Here is a 15,165-nt window from a genome sequence, read left to right as displayed (position 1 = left end):
ATGATCTCAGAACAGCTCCCCTCCTAAAGGACACCAGCAGTATGGTCTCAGAACAGCTCCCCTCCTAAAGGACACCAGCAGCATGGTCTCAGAACAGCTCCCCTCCTTTGTAAAGGACACCAGCAGTCTGGTCTCAGAACAGCTCCCCTCCTAAAGGACACCAGCAGTATGATCTCAGAACAGCTCCCCTCCTAAAGGACACCAGCAGTATGGTCTCAGAACAGCTCCCCTCCTTTGTAAAGGACACCAGCAGTATGGTCTCAGAACAGCTCCCCTCCTAAAGGACACCAGCAGTCTGGTCTCAGAACAGCTCCCCTCCTAAAGGACACCAGCAGTCTGGTCTCAGAACAGCTCCCCTCCTAAAGGACACCAGCAGTATGGTCTCAGAACAGCTCCCCTCCTTTATAAAGGACACCAGCAGTATGGTCTCAGAACAGCTCCCCTCCTTTATAAAGGACACCAGCAGTATGGTCTCAGAACAGCTCCCCTCCTTTATAAAGGACACCAGCAGTATGGTCTCAGAACAGCTCCCCTCCTTTATAAAGGACACCAGCAGTATGGTCTCAGAACAGCTCCCCTCCTTTGTAAAGGACACCAGCAGTCTGGTCTCAGAACAGCTCCCCTCCTAAAGGACACCAGCAGTATGCTCTCAGAACAGCTCCCCTCCTTTATAAAGGACACCAGCAGTATGGTCTCAGAACAGCTCCCCTCCTTTATAAAGGACACCAGCAGTATGGTCTCAGAACAGCTCCCCTCCTTTATAAAGGACACCAGCAGTATGGTCTCAGAACAGCTCCCCTCCTTTGTAAAGGACACCAGCAGTCTGGTCTCAGAACAGCTCCCCTCCTAAAGGACACCAGCAGGATGGTCTCAGAACAGCTCCCCTCCTTTATAAAGGACACCAGCAGTAAGGTCTCAGAACAGCTCCCCTCCTTTATAAAGGACACCAGCAGTATGGTCTCAGAACAGCTCCCCTCCTAAAGGACACCAGCAGTATGGTCTCAGAACAGCTCCCCTCCTTTATAAAGGACACCAGTAGTATGGTCTCAGAACAGCTCCCCTCCTTTGTAAAGGACACCAGCAGTATGATCTCAGAACAGCTCCCCTCCTAAAGGACACCAGCAGTATGATCTCAGAACAGCTACCCTCCTTTATAAAGGACACCAGCAGTATGGTCTCAGAACAGCTCCCCTCCTAAAGGACACCAGCAGTATGTTCTCAGAACAGCTCCCCTCCTAAAGGACACCAGCAGTATGGTCTCAGAACAGCTCCCCTCCTAAAGGACACCAGCAGTATGGTCTCAGAACAGCTCCCCTCCTAAAGGACACCAGCAGTATGGTCTCAGAACAGCTCCCCTCCTTTGTAAAGGACACCAGCAGTCTGGTCTCAGAACAGCTACCCTCCTAAAGGACACCAGCAGTATGATCTCAGAACAGCTCCCCTCCTAAAGGACACCAGCAGTATGATCTCAGAACAGCTCCCCTCCTAAAGGACACCAGCAGTATGGTCTCAGAACAGCTCCCCTCCTAAAGGACACCAGCAGTATGATCTCAGACCAGCTCCCCTCCTAAAGGACACCAGCAGTATGGTCTCAGAACAGCTCCCCTCCTAAAGGACACCAGCAGTATGATCTCAGACCAGCTCCCCTCCTAAAGGACACCAGCAGTATGATCTCAGAACAGCTCCCCTCCTTTGTAAAGGACACCAGCAGTATGGTCTCAGAACAGCTCCCCTCCTAAAGGACACCAGCAGTATGGTCTCAGAACAGCTCCCCTCCTTTGTAAAGGACACCAGCAGTCTGGTCTCAGAACAGCTCCCCTCCTAAAGGACACCAGCAGTAAGGTCTCAGAACAGCTCCCCTCCTAAAGGACACCAGCAGTATGGTCTCAGAACAGCTCCCCTCCTTTATAAAGGACACCAGCAGTATGGTCTCAGAACAGCTCCCCTCCTAAAGGACACCAGCAGTATGGTCTCAGAACAGCTCCCCTCCTTTGTAAAGGACACCAGCAGTATGGTCTCAGAACAGCTCCCCTCCTAAATGACACCAGCAGTATGGTCTCAGAACAGCTCCCCTCCTAAAGGACACCAGCAGTATGGTCTCAGAACAGCTCCCCTCCTAAAGGACACCAGCAGTATGGTCTCAGAACAGCTCCCCTCCTAAAGGACACCAGCAGTATGGTCTCAGAACAGCTCCCCTCCTTTGTAAAGGACACCAGCAGTATGGTCTCAGAACAGCTCCCCTCCTAAAGGACACCAGCAGTCTGGTCTCAGAACAGCTCCCCTCCTAAAGGACACCAGCAGTCTGGTCTCAGAACAGCTCCCAGCTCCTAAAGGACACCAGCAGTATGGTCTCAGAACAGCTCCCTCCTTTATAAAGGACACCAGCAGTATGGTCTCAGAACAGCTCCCTCCTTTATAAAGGACACCAGCAGTATGGTCTCAGAACAGCTCCCCTCCTTTATAAAGGACACCAGCAGTATGGTCTCAGAACAGCTCCCCTCCTTTATAAAGGACACCAGCAGTATGGTCTCAGAACAGCTCCCCTCCTTTGTAAAGGACACCAGCAGTCTGGTCTCAGAACAGCTCCCCCTCCTAAAGGACACCAGCAGTATGCTCTCAGAACAGCTCCCCTCCTTTATAAAGGACACCAGCAGTATGGTCTCAGAACAGCTCCCCTCCTTTATAAAGGACACCAGCAGTATGGTCTCAGAACAGCTCCCCTCCTTTGTAAACAGCTCCTCCTAAAGACACCAGCGAGCAGTCTGGTCTCAGAACAGCTACCCTCCTAAAGGACACCAGCAGTATGATCTTAGAACAGCTCCCCTCCTAAAGGACACCAGCGGTATGATCTCAGAACAGCTCCCCTCCTAAAGGACACCAGCAGTATGGTCTCAGAACAGCTCCCCTCCTAAAGGACACCAGCAGTATGATCTCAGACCAGCTCCCCTCCTAAAGGACACCAGCAGTATGGTCTCAGAACAGCTCCCCTCCTAAAGGACACCAGCAGTATGATCTCAGACCAGCTCCCCTCCTAAAGGACACCAGCAGTATGATCTCAGAACAGCTCCCCTCCTTTGTAAAGGACACCAGCAGTATGGTCTCAGAACAGCTCCCCTCCTAAAGGACACCAGCAGTATGGTCTCAGAACAGCTCCCCTCCTTTGTAAAGGACACCAGCAGTCTGGTCTCAGAACAGCTCCCCTCCTAAAGGACACCAGCAGTAAGGTCTCAGAACAGCTCCCTCCTAAAGGACACCAGCAGTATGGTCTCAGAACAGCTCCCCTCCTTTATAAAGGACACCAGCAGTATGGTCTCAGAACAGCTCCCCTCCTAAAGGACACCAGCAGTATGGTCTCAGAACAGCTCCCCTCCTTTGTAAAGGACACCAGCAGTATGGTCTCAGAACAGCTCCCCTCCTAAATGACACCAGCAGTATGGTCTCAGAACAGCTCCCCTCCTAAAGGACACCAGCAGTATGGTCTCAGAACAGCTCCCCTCCTAAAGGACACCAGCAGTCTGGTCTCAGAACAGCTCCCCTCCTAAAGGACACCAGCAGTATGGTCTCAGAACAGCTCCCCTCCTAAATGACACCAGCAGTATGGTCTCAGAACAGCTCCCCTCCTAAAGGACACCAGCAGTATGGTCTCAGAACAGCTCCCCTCCTAAAGGACACCAGCAGTATGGTCTCAGAACAGCTCCCCTCCTTTATAAAGGACACCAGCAGTAAGGTCTCAGAACAGCTCCCCTCCTAAAGGACACCAGCAGTATGGTCTCAGAACAGCTCCCCTCCTAAAGGACACCAGCAGTATGATCTCAGAACAGCTCCCCTCCTAAAGGACACCAGCAGTATGGTCTCAGAACAGCTCCCCTCCTTTGTAAAGGACACCAGCAGTATGGTCTCAGAACAGCTCCCCTCCTTTATAAAGGACACCAGCAGTAAGGTCTCAGAACAGCTCCCCTCCTAAAGGACACCAGCAGTATGGTCTCAGAACAGCTCCCCTCCTTTATAAAGGACACCAGCAGTATGGTCTCAGAACAGCTCCCCTCCTAAAGGACACCAGCAGTATGGTCTCAGAACAGCTCCCCTCCTAAATGACACCAGCAGTATGGTCTCAGAACAGCTCCCCTCCTAAAGGACACCAGTAGTATGGTCTCAGAACAGCTCCCCTCCTAAAGGACACCAGCAGTATGGTCTCAGAACAGCTCCCTCCTTTGTAAAGGACACCAGCAGTATGGTCTCAGAACAGCTCCCCTCCTAAAGGACACCAGCAGTCTGGTCTCAGAACAGCTCCCCTCCTAAAGGACACCAGCAGTATGGTCTCAGAACAGCTCCCCTCCTTTGTAAAGGACACCAGCAGTCTGGTCTCAGAACAGCTCCCCTCCTAAAGGACACCAGCAGTATGATCTCAGAACAGCTCCCCTCCTTTGTAAAGGACACCAGCAGTCTGGTCTCAGAACAGCTCCCCTCCTTTATAAAGGACACCAGCAGTAAGGTCTCAGAACAGCTCCCCTCCTAAAGGACACCAGCAGTATGATCTCAGAACAGCTCCCCTCCTTTATAAAGGACACCAGCAGTAAGGTCTCAGAACAGCTCCCCTCCTAAAGGACACCAGCAGTATGATCTCAGAACAGCTCCCCTCCTAAAGGACACCAGCAGTATGATCTCAGAACAGCTCCCCTCCTATCTTGATCCTCTTCCTGAGAATACCTGGTTAGTTACTTTTGATGTTGAGTCGTTATACACTAATATTCCACACGAGGGCGGTATTAAAGCCACGGAACATTTTCTTCTGCAACGTGACCCTAATGAACTCCCTTCCAGTCCCTGCATTATAACATTGTCTGAAATAGTAGTCACACACAGCTACTTCGTCTTTCTAAATTATTTCTTTATTCAGACGAAGGCAACTGCTATGGGATCTCCCATGGCTTCTAACTATGCTAATATATATGTGGGTTACATGGAGAAACTGTCACGCCCTGACCATAGAGAGCCCTCTTGGTTCTCTATGGTGTTTTAGGTCAGAGTGTGACTAGGGGGGCTGCATATTGTTGCCTCTAATTGGGGATCATACTTAGTGTGTCCCTTTTCCCACCTGTGTTTTGGGATATTGTTTTGTGTTCGTGCGCCATGGCGATCACGGCCTTTATATCGTTGTCATTTTGTTGGAAGTTTCACTAGTAATTCAAATGTGAAACTCTACTCACGCTGCGCCTTGGTCCACTTATTATTACTATTACATATTATTATTATTATTACTTATTTAGTCAACAATTGTGACAGAAACAGTCCATTTTCAATCCTCTTAAAAATGTTTTCTTGCCTAACATAATTGGAAATGGTACATTGATGATATTTTTGTTCTGTATTTTTTTTTTATTTTTTATTTCACCTTTATTTAACCAGGTAGGCTAGTTGAGAACAGGTTCTCATTTGCAACTGCGACCTGGCCAAGATAAAGCATAGCAGTGTGAACAGACAACACAGAGTTACACATGGAGTAAACAATTAACAAGCCAATAACACAGTAGAAAAAAAGGGGAGTCTATATACAATGTGTGCAAAAGGCATGAGGAGGTAGGCGAATAATTACAATATTGCAGATTAACACTGGAGTGATAAATGATCAGATGATCATGTACAGGTAGAGATATTGGTGTGCAAAAGAGCAGAAAAGTAAATAAATAAAAACTGTGGGGATGAGGTAGGTGAAAATGGGTGGGCTATTTGGAGAGGGGTGATGCAAACAGTTTAACTCTTGTTCTGAGCATCTGAGATTTACTCTGACACACGTCAAATCAGTTTCTTTGATCTTTTGTGAAGATAATGTTCTATAACACTGATCTTTACAGGAAACCTACTGATCGTAAACAGTTTGTTGAGGGCTGATAGTTGTCACCTGCTTCCCTTGAAAAACATTTTTCCCTACAGCCAATTCTGCCAATATCAAAAGAACATGCAAAAAACAAACAGATTTCGACAGAAATATGGCTGTAAAGCAAGGAAAATTCGATGAGAGGGGGTACAAAAATGATCAGATTAATATTGCCCTTGAGAAAATTCAAAACAAACCAAAACAAAACCGAGACATTAACTTTTTCAACGTTGGTCTCCAAAAAGATGCATTCTTGCGTTGTAACTATTCAAAGTGCTCGGAACAAATTACTGTAATTGTTCACAAACATTGGCACATTCGAAGATAGTCTCGGTAATGTATTTTTGGACCTTCCCTTGGTCGTATTCTTGTGGGGTAGAAATCCCAGAGATAAATTGGTAAACTCTGATTAACCACCCCAAGATATCCCTGCACAACGTCTATTTGCGCCTCTACTGGATGGGAACTACATGTGTAAAGGCTGTCCTCAATGCAATGGCACTTATAAATGTAGATCCTTCAAACACCCACAAACAGGGAAACAGATCCCAATTAAAGGTGTTATTACGTGCTCCACTAAGGCAGTTGCTTATCTTATAACTTGTCCTTCTGGTAAAAAATGATGTGGGTAAAACAAAGTGCTAATTAAAAGTACGAATCTCATAGCATTGCAGCACCATTACGTGCAAAAAATAGATTTATCCACTGTGAGGCCCACTTTTTGGAAGCAAACTACTTGATTTTGTCTCTGCGTTATATTGATATCGAAACTGTCCCCCTCCCTAGGAGAGGGACCTCGACAATTTATTGTTAAAACGAGAGGCTGCCTGGATCTTTAATTTACAGACCCTTGCTCCCTTCTGTCTCAACATAAACGTTGATCTGAAGCCATTCTTGTGATTGTTGTGTTTTTGCCGTTCATTGTAAATGTTTGTAGGCCTATGGAGCCAAAATGTACCTATGATCGTATGAAATCCATTCATGTTTTCGGTATGTTATTTTTATATCTGAGAATTAACCAATGATATCGGGCAACACCCGACCATGATTACAGTCACCTGTGTGTGTCCTTTGACACTATACAAACTCACTATAAGCCAGCACCTCTCCCAAACAGGTGTTCTACTCTGCTAGACAGCACCTCTCCTAAACAGGTGTTCTACTCCGCTAGCCAGCACCTCTCCTAAACAGGTGTTCTACTCTGCTAGCCAGCACCTCTCCTAAACAGGTGTTCTACTCTGCTAGACAGCACCTCTCCTAAATAGGTGTTCTACTCCGCTAGCCAGCACCTCTCCTAAACAGGTGTTCTACTCTGCTAGCCAGCACCTCTCCTAAACAGGTGTTCTACTCTGCTTAGCCAGCACCTCTCCGAAACAGGTGATCTACTCTGCTAGCCAGCACCTCTCCTAAACAGGTGTTCTACTCTGCTAGCCAGCACCTCTCCTAAACAGGTGTTCTACTCTGTTAGCCAGCACCTCTCCTAAACAGGTGTTCTACTCTGCAAGCCAGCACCTCTCCTAAACAGGTGTTCTACTCTGCTAGCCAGCACCTCTCCTAAACAGGTGTTCTACTCTGTTAGCCAGCACCTCTCCTAAACAGGTGTTCTACTCTGCTAGCCAGCACCTCTCCTCTGCGTTTCTAAAGCGTCAAGAATAAGCTGATCATCAACAGCTTATGGTCCCGTTGTGGTCCCGGGGGCTGAGTCACTGGCTTGCTGGGGCTCTCTCATGCCGTCCCTGGGGGGGGGGGGTGCGTCACCTGGGTGGGTTGATTCACTGTTGTGGTCAGCCTGTCTGGGTTGGCGCCCCCCCCCCTTGGGTTGTACCGTGGCAGAGATCTTTGTGGGCTATACTCGGCCTTGTCTCAGGATGGTAAGTTGGTGGTTGAAGATATCCCTCTAGTGGTGTGGGGGCTGTGCTTTGGCAAAGTGGGTGGGGTTATATCCTTCCTGTTTGGCCCTGTCCGGGGTGTCCTCAGATGGGGCCACAGTGTCTCCTGACCCCTCCTGTCTCAGCCTCCAGTATTTATGCTGCAGTAGTTTATGTGTCGGGGGGCTAGGGTCAGTTTGTTATATCTGGAGTACTTCTCCTGTCCTATTCGGTGTCCTGTGTGAATCTAAGTGTGCGTTCTCTAATTCTCTCCTTCTCTCTTTCTTTCTCTCTCTCGGAGGACCTGAGCCCTAGGACCATGCCCCAGGACTACCTGACATGATGACTCCTTGCTGTCCCCAGTCCACCTGGCCATGCTGCTGCTCCAGTTTCAACTGGCCTGGGCCCTAGGACCATGTCCCAGGACTACCTGACATGATGACTCCTTGCTGTCCCCAGTCCACCTGGCCATGCTGCTGCTCCAGTTTCAACTGTTCTGCCTTACTATTATTCAACCATGCTGGTCATTTATGAACATTTGAACATCTTGGCCACGTTCTGTTATAATCTCCACCCGGCACAGCCAGAAGAGGACTGGCCACCCCACATATGCTCTCTCTAATTCTCTCTTTCTTTCTCTCTCTCGGAGGACCTGAGCCCTAGGACCGTGCCCCAGGACTACCTGACATGATGGCTCCTTGCTGTCCCCAGTCCACCTGACTGTGCTGCTGCTCCAGTTTCAACTGTTCTGCCTTATTATTATTCGACCATGCTGGTCATTTATGAACATTTGAACATCTTGGTCATGTTCTGTTATAATCTCTACCCGGCACAGCCAGAAGAGGACTGGCCACCCCACATAGCCCGGTTCCTCTCTAGGTTTCTTCCTAGGTTTTGGCCTTTCTAGGGAGTTTTTCCTAGCCACCGTGCTTTTACACCTGCATTGTTTGCTGTTTGGGGTTTTAGGCTGGGTTTCTGTACAGCACTTTGAGATATCAGCTGATAATATCAGCAAATACATTTGATTTGATTTGATTTTGTAAAACAAGGGAAGGCGGTCCACCCACTTATCCCACACTGACCTGATTGCAGCTAGATTGTCTCTCTGCACTGACCTGATAGCATATACCTCGTCTCTCTGCACTGACCTGATAGCATATACCTTGTCTCTCTGCACTCATCTGATTGCAGCTAGCTTGTCTCTCTGCACTGACCTGATTGCAGCTAGCTTGTCTCTCTGCACTCATCTGATAGCAGCTAGCTTGTCTCTCTGCACTGACCTGATTGCAGCGAGCTTGTCTCTCTGCACTGACCTGATAGCAGCTAGCTCGTGTCTCTGCACTGACCTGATAGCAGCTAGCTTGTCTCTCTGCACTGATCTGATTGCAGCTAGCTTGTCTCTCTGCACTGACCTGATAGCAGCTAGCTTGTCTCTCTGCACTGACCTGATAGCAGCTAGCTTGTCTCTCTGCACTGATCTGATTGCATCTAGCATGTCTCTCTGCACTGATCTTTTTGAACATCTTGGCCCTGTTCTGTTATAATCTCCACCCGGCACAGCCAGAAGAGGACTGGCCACCCCAATAAGCCTGGTTCCTCTCTAGGTTTCTTCCTAGGTTTTGGCCTTTCTAGTGAGTTTTTCCTATCCACCGTGCTTCTACACCTGCATTGCTTGCTGTTTTGGGTTTTAGGCTGGGTTTCTGTACAGCACTTTGAGATATCAGCTGATGATGACTCCTATAGTTCTAGTCTGTCTCCTATAGTTATAGTCTGACTCCTATAGTTGTAGTCTGACTCCTATAGCTATAGTCTGACTCCTATAGTTATAGTTATAGTATGACTCCTATAGTTGTAGTCTGACTCCTATAGCTATAGTCTGACTCCTATAGCTATAGTCTGACTCCTATAGTTATAGTCTGTCTCCTATAGTTATAGTCTGACTCCTATAGCTATAGTCTGACTCCTATAGTTATAGTCTGACTCCTATAGTTATAGTCTGACTCCTATAGCTATAGTCTGACTCCTATAGTTATAGTTATAGTATGACTCCTATAGTTGTAGTCTGACTCCTATAGCTATAGTCTGACTCCTATAGTTATAGTTATAGTATGACTCCTATAGTTGTAGTCTGACTCCTATAGCTATAGTCTGACTCCTATAGTTATAGTCTGACTCCTATAGTTATAGTCTGACTCCTATAGTTATAGTCTGACTCCTATAGTTATAGTATGACTCCTATAGTTATAGTCTGTCTCCTATAGTTATAGTTGTAGTCTGACTCCTACAGTTATAGTTGTAGTATGACTCCTATAGTTATAGTTGTAGTATGACTCCTATAGTTATAGTATGACTCCTATAGTTATAGTTATAGTATGACTCCTATAGTTATAGTGTGACTCCTATAGTTATAGTCTGACTCCTATAGTTATAGTTATAGTATGACTCCTATAGTTATAGTCTGACTCCTATAGTTATAGTTATAGTCTGTCTCCTATAGTTATAGTCTGACTCCTATAGTTATAGTATGACTCCTATAGTTATAGTTATAGTCTGACTCCTATAGTTATAGTTATAGTATGACTCCTATAGTTATAGTCTGACTCCTATAGTTATAGTCTGTCTCCTATAGTTATAGTCTGTCTCCTATAGTTATAGTCTGACTCCTATAGTTATAGTCTGCCTCCTATAGTTATAGTCTGTCTCCTATAGTTATAGTATGACTCCTATAGTTATAGTTATAGTCTGACTCCTATAGTTATAGTCTGTCTCCTATAGTTATAGTCTGTCTCCTATAGTTATAGTTATAGTATGACTCCTATAGTTATAGTCTGACTCCTATAGTTATAGTCTGACTCCTATAGTTATAGTCTGACTCCTATAGTTATAGTGTGACTCCTATAGTTATAGTCTGACTCCTATAGTTATAGCTATAGTCTGACTCCTATAGTCATAGTTGTAGTATGTCTCCTATAGTTATAGTCTGACTCCTATAGTTATAGTCTGTCTCCTATAGTTATAGTCTGTCTCTTATAGTTATAGTATGACTCCTATAGTTATAGTCTGACTCCTATAGTTATAGTCTGACTCCTATAGTTATAGTCTGACTCCTATAGTTATAGTGTGACTCCTATAGTTATAGTCTGACTCCTATAGTTATAGTCTGACTCCTATAGTTATAGTCTGACTCCTATAGTTATAGTCTGACTCCTATAGTTATAGTCTGTCTCCTATAGTTATAGTTATAGTATGACTCCTGTAGTTATAGTCTGACTCCTATAGTTATAGTATGACTCCTATAGTTATAGTCTGACTCCTATAGTTATAGTCTGACTCCTATAGTTATAGTATGACTCCTATAGTTATAGTATGACTCCTATAGTTATAGTCTGTCTCCTATAGTTATAGTTGTAGTCTGACTCCTACAGTTATAGTTGTAGTCTGTCTCCTATAGTTATAGTTATAGTCTGTCTCCTATAGTTATAGTTATAGTCTGACTCCTATAGTTATAGTGTGACTCCTATAGTTATAGTATGACTCCTATAGTTATAGTTGTAGTATGACTCCTATAGTTATAGTATGACTCCTATAGTTATAGTATGACTCCTATAGTTATAGTTATAGTATGACTCCTATAGTTATAGTTATATTATGACTCCTATAGTTATAGTCTGACTCCTATAGTTATAGTTATAGTATGACTCCTATAGTTATAGTTATATTATGACTCCTATAGTTATAGTCTGACTCCTATAGTTATAGTTATAGTATGACTCCTATAGTTATAGTCTGACTCCTATAGTTATAGTTATAGTGTGACTCCTATAGTTATAGTTATAGTATGACTCCTATAGTTATAGTTATATTATGACTCCTATAGTTATAGTCTGACTCCTATAGTTATAGTATGACTCCTATAGTTATAGTCTGACTCCTATAGTTATAGTCTGTCTCCTATAGTTATAGTCTGTCTCCTATAGTTATAGTCTGACTCCTATAGTTATAGTCTGTCTCCTATAGTTATAGTCTGTCTCCTATAGTTATAGTATGACTCCTATAGTTATAGTTATAGTCTGACTCCTATAGTTATAGTCTGTCTCCTATAGTTATAGTCTGTCTCCTATAGTTATAGTATGACTCCTATAGTTATAGTCTGACTCCTATAGTTATAGTCTGACTCCTATAGTTATAGTCTGACTCCTATAGTTATAGTGTGACTCCTATAGTTATAGTCTGACTCCTATAGTTATAGCTATAGTCTGACTCCTATAGTCATAGTTGTAGTATGTCTCCTATAGTTATAGTCTGACTCCTATAGTTATAGTCTGTCTCCTATAGTTATAGTCTGTCTCCTATAGTTATAGTTATAGTATGACTCCTATAGTTATAGTCTGACTCCTATAGTTATAGTCTGACTCCTATAGTTATAGTCTGACTCCTATAGTTATAGTGTGACTCCTATAGTTATAGTCTGACTCCTATAGTTATAGCTATAGTCTGACTCCTATAGTTATAGTTGTAGTCTGACTCCTATAGTTATAGTTATAGTCTGACTCCTATAGTTATAGTCTGACTCCTATAGTTATAGTATGACTCCTATAGCTATAGTTATAGTTATAGTCTGACTCCTATAGTGATAGTTATAGTCTGACTCCTATAGTTATAGTCTGACTCCTATAGTTATAGTCTGACTCCTATAGCTATAGTTATAGTCTGACTCCTATAGTTATAGTCTGACTCCTATAGTTATAGTTATAGTCTGTCTCCTATAGTTATAGTCTGACTCCTATAGTTATAGTCTGCCTCCTATAGTTATAGTCTGACTCCTATAGTTATAGTTATAGTCTGACTCCTATAGTTATAGTTATAGTATGACTCCTATAGTTATAGTCTGACTCCAATAGTTATAGTCTGTCTCCTATAGTTATAGTCTGTCTCCTATAGTTATAGTCTGACTCCTATAGTTATAGTCTGACTCCTATAGTTATAGTCTGTCTCCTATAGTTATAGTTATAGTATGACTCCTATAGTTATAGTTATAGTCTGACTCCTATAGTTATAGTCTGTCTCCTATAGTTATAGTATGACTCCTATAGTTATAGTCTGACTCCTATAGTTATAGTCTGTCTCCTATAGTTATAGTATGACTCCTATAGTTATAGTCTGACTCCTATAGTTATAGTCTGACTCCTATAGTTATAGTGTGACTCCTATAGTTATAGCTATAGTCTGACTCCTATAGTTATAGTTGTAGTATGTCTCCTATAGTTATAGTCTGACTCCTATAGTTATAGTCTGACTCCTATAGTTATAGTGTGACTCCTATAGTTGTAGTCTGACTCCTATAGTTATAGTTATAGTATGACTCCTATAGTTATAGTCTGACTCCTATAGTTATAGTATGACTCCTATAGCTATAGTTATAGTTATAGTCTGACTCCTATAGTTATAGTTATAGTCTGACTCCTATAGCTATAGTCTGACTCCTATAGTTATAGTTATAGTCTGTCTCCTATAGTTATAGTCTGACTCCTATAGTTATAGTCTGCCTCCTATAGTTATAGTCTGTCTCCTATAGTTATAGTTATAGTGTGACTCCTATAGTTATAGTTATAGTGTGACTCCTATAGTTATAGTCTGTCTCCTATATTTATAGTCTGTCTCCTATAGTTATAGTCTGTCTCCTATAGTTATAGTCTGTCTCCTATAGTTATAGTCTGACTCCTATAGTTATAGTATGACTCCTATAGTTATAGTTATAGTATGACTCCTATAGTTATAGTTATAGTATGACTCCTATAGTTATAGTCTGACTCCTATAGTTATAGTATGACTCCTATAGTTATAGTATGACTCCTATAGTTATAGTATGACTCCTATAGTTATAGTCTGTCTCCTATATTTATAGTCTGACTCCTATAGTTATAGTTATAGTATGACTCCTATAGTTATAGTCTGACTCCTATAGTTATAGTATGACTCCTATAGTTATAGTATGACTCCTATAGTTATAGTATGACTCCTATAGTTATAGTATGACTCATATAGTTATAGTCTGTCTCCTATATTTATAGTCTGACTCCTATAGTTATAGTCTGTCTCCTATAGTTATAGTCTGTCTCCTATAGTTATAGTCTGTCTCCTATAGTTATAGTCTGACTCCTATAGTTATAGTCTGACTCCTGTAGTTATAGTGTGACTCCAATAGTTATAGTATGACTCCTATAGATATAGTTATAGTATGACTCCTATAGATATAGTGATAGTATGACTCCTATAGTTATAGTCTGACTCCTATAGTGATAGTATGACTCCTATAGTTATAGTATGACTCCTATAGATATAGTGATAGTATGACTCCTATAGTTATAGTCTGACTCCTATAGTGATAGTATGACTCCTATAGTGATAGTCTGACTCCTATAGTTATAGTCTGTCTCCTATAGTTATAGTATGACTCCTATAGTTATAGTATGACTCCTATAGATATAGTGATAGTATGACTCCTATAGTTATAGTCTGACTCCTATAGTGATAGTATGACTCCAATAGTTATAGTCTGACTCCTATAGTTATAGTCTGACTCCTATAGTTATAGTCTGACTCCTATAGATATAGTCTGTCTCCTATAGTTATAGTCTGTCTCCTATAGTTATAGTCTGTCTCCTATAGTTATAGTTATAGTATGACTCCTATAGTTATAGTTGTAGTATGACTCCTATAGTTATAGTCTGACTCCTATAGTTATAGTCTGACTCCTATAGTTATAGTCTGACTCCTATAGTTATAGTCTGAGTCCTATAGTTATAGTCTGACTCCTATAGTTATAGTCTGACTCCTATAGTTATAGTCTGACTCCTATAGTTATAGTATGACTCCTATAGTTTTAGTATGACTCCTATAGTTATAGTATGACTCCTATAGTTATAGTCTGTCTCCTATATTTATAGTCTGACTCCTATAGTTATAGTTATAGTATGACTCCTATAGTTATAGTCTGACTCCTATAGTTATAGTATGACTCCTATAGTTATAGTATGACTCCTATAGTTATAGTATGACTCCTATAGTTATAGTATGACTCCTATAGTTATAGTCTGACTCCTATAGTTATAGTCTGACTCCTATAGTTATAGTCTGAGTCCTATAGTTATAGTCTGACTCATAGTTATAGTCTGACTCCTATAGTTATAGTCTGACTCCTATATTTATAGTCTGACTCCTATAGTTATAGTCTGTCTCCTATATTTATAGTCTGACTCCTATAGCTATAGTCTGTCTCCTATATTTATAGTCTGACTCCTATAGTTATAGTCTGTCTCCTATAGTTATAGTCTGACTCCTATAGTTATAGTCTGTCTCCTATATTTATAGTCTGACTCCTATAGTTATAGTCTGTCTCCTATAGTTATAGTCTGTCTCCTA

General features: G+C 42.7%; 1 long non-coding RNA gene across 1 annotated transcript; it reads left to right on the top strand.

The window, feature by feature from the left end:
* Positions 1–1,170: 1,170 nt before the first annotated feature.
* On the top strand, positions 1,171–4,680 carry LOC127928223 (uncharacterized). Its single transcript, XR_008130954.1, has 3 exons — positions 1,171–1,506; positions 3,728–3,850; positions 4,579–4,680. It is a non-coding gene; the product is annotated as an uncharacterized LOC127928223 (long non-coding RNA).
* The last annotated feature ends 10,485 nt before the right edge of the window (positions 4,681–15,165 follow it).

The sequence above is a fragment of the Oncorhynchus keta genome, unplaced genomic scaffold (genome assembly GCF_023373465.1).
Source record: "Oncorhynchus keta strain PuntledgeMale-10-30-2019 unplaced genomic scaffold, Oket_V2 Un_scaffold_2376_pilon_pilon, whole genome shotgun sequence".
NCBI classification, from domain to species: Eukaryota; Metazoa; Chordata; class Actinopteri; order Salmoniformes; family Salmonidae; genus Oncorhynchus; species Oncorhynchus keta.
Note: the sequence above shows the minus strand (reverse complement) of the source record. Positions and strands in the feature narration are given on the sequence as shown.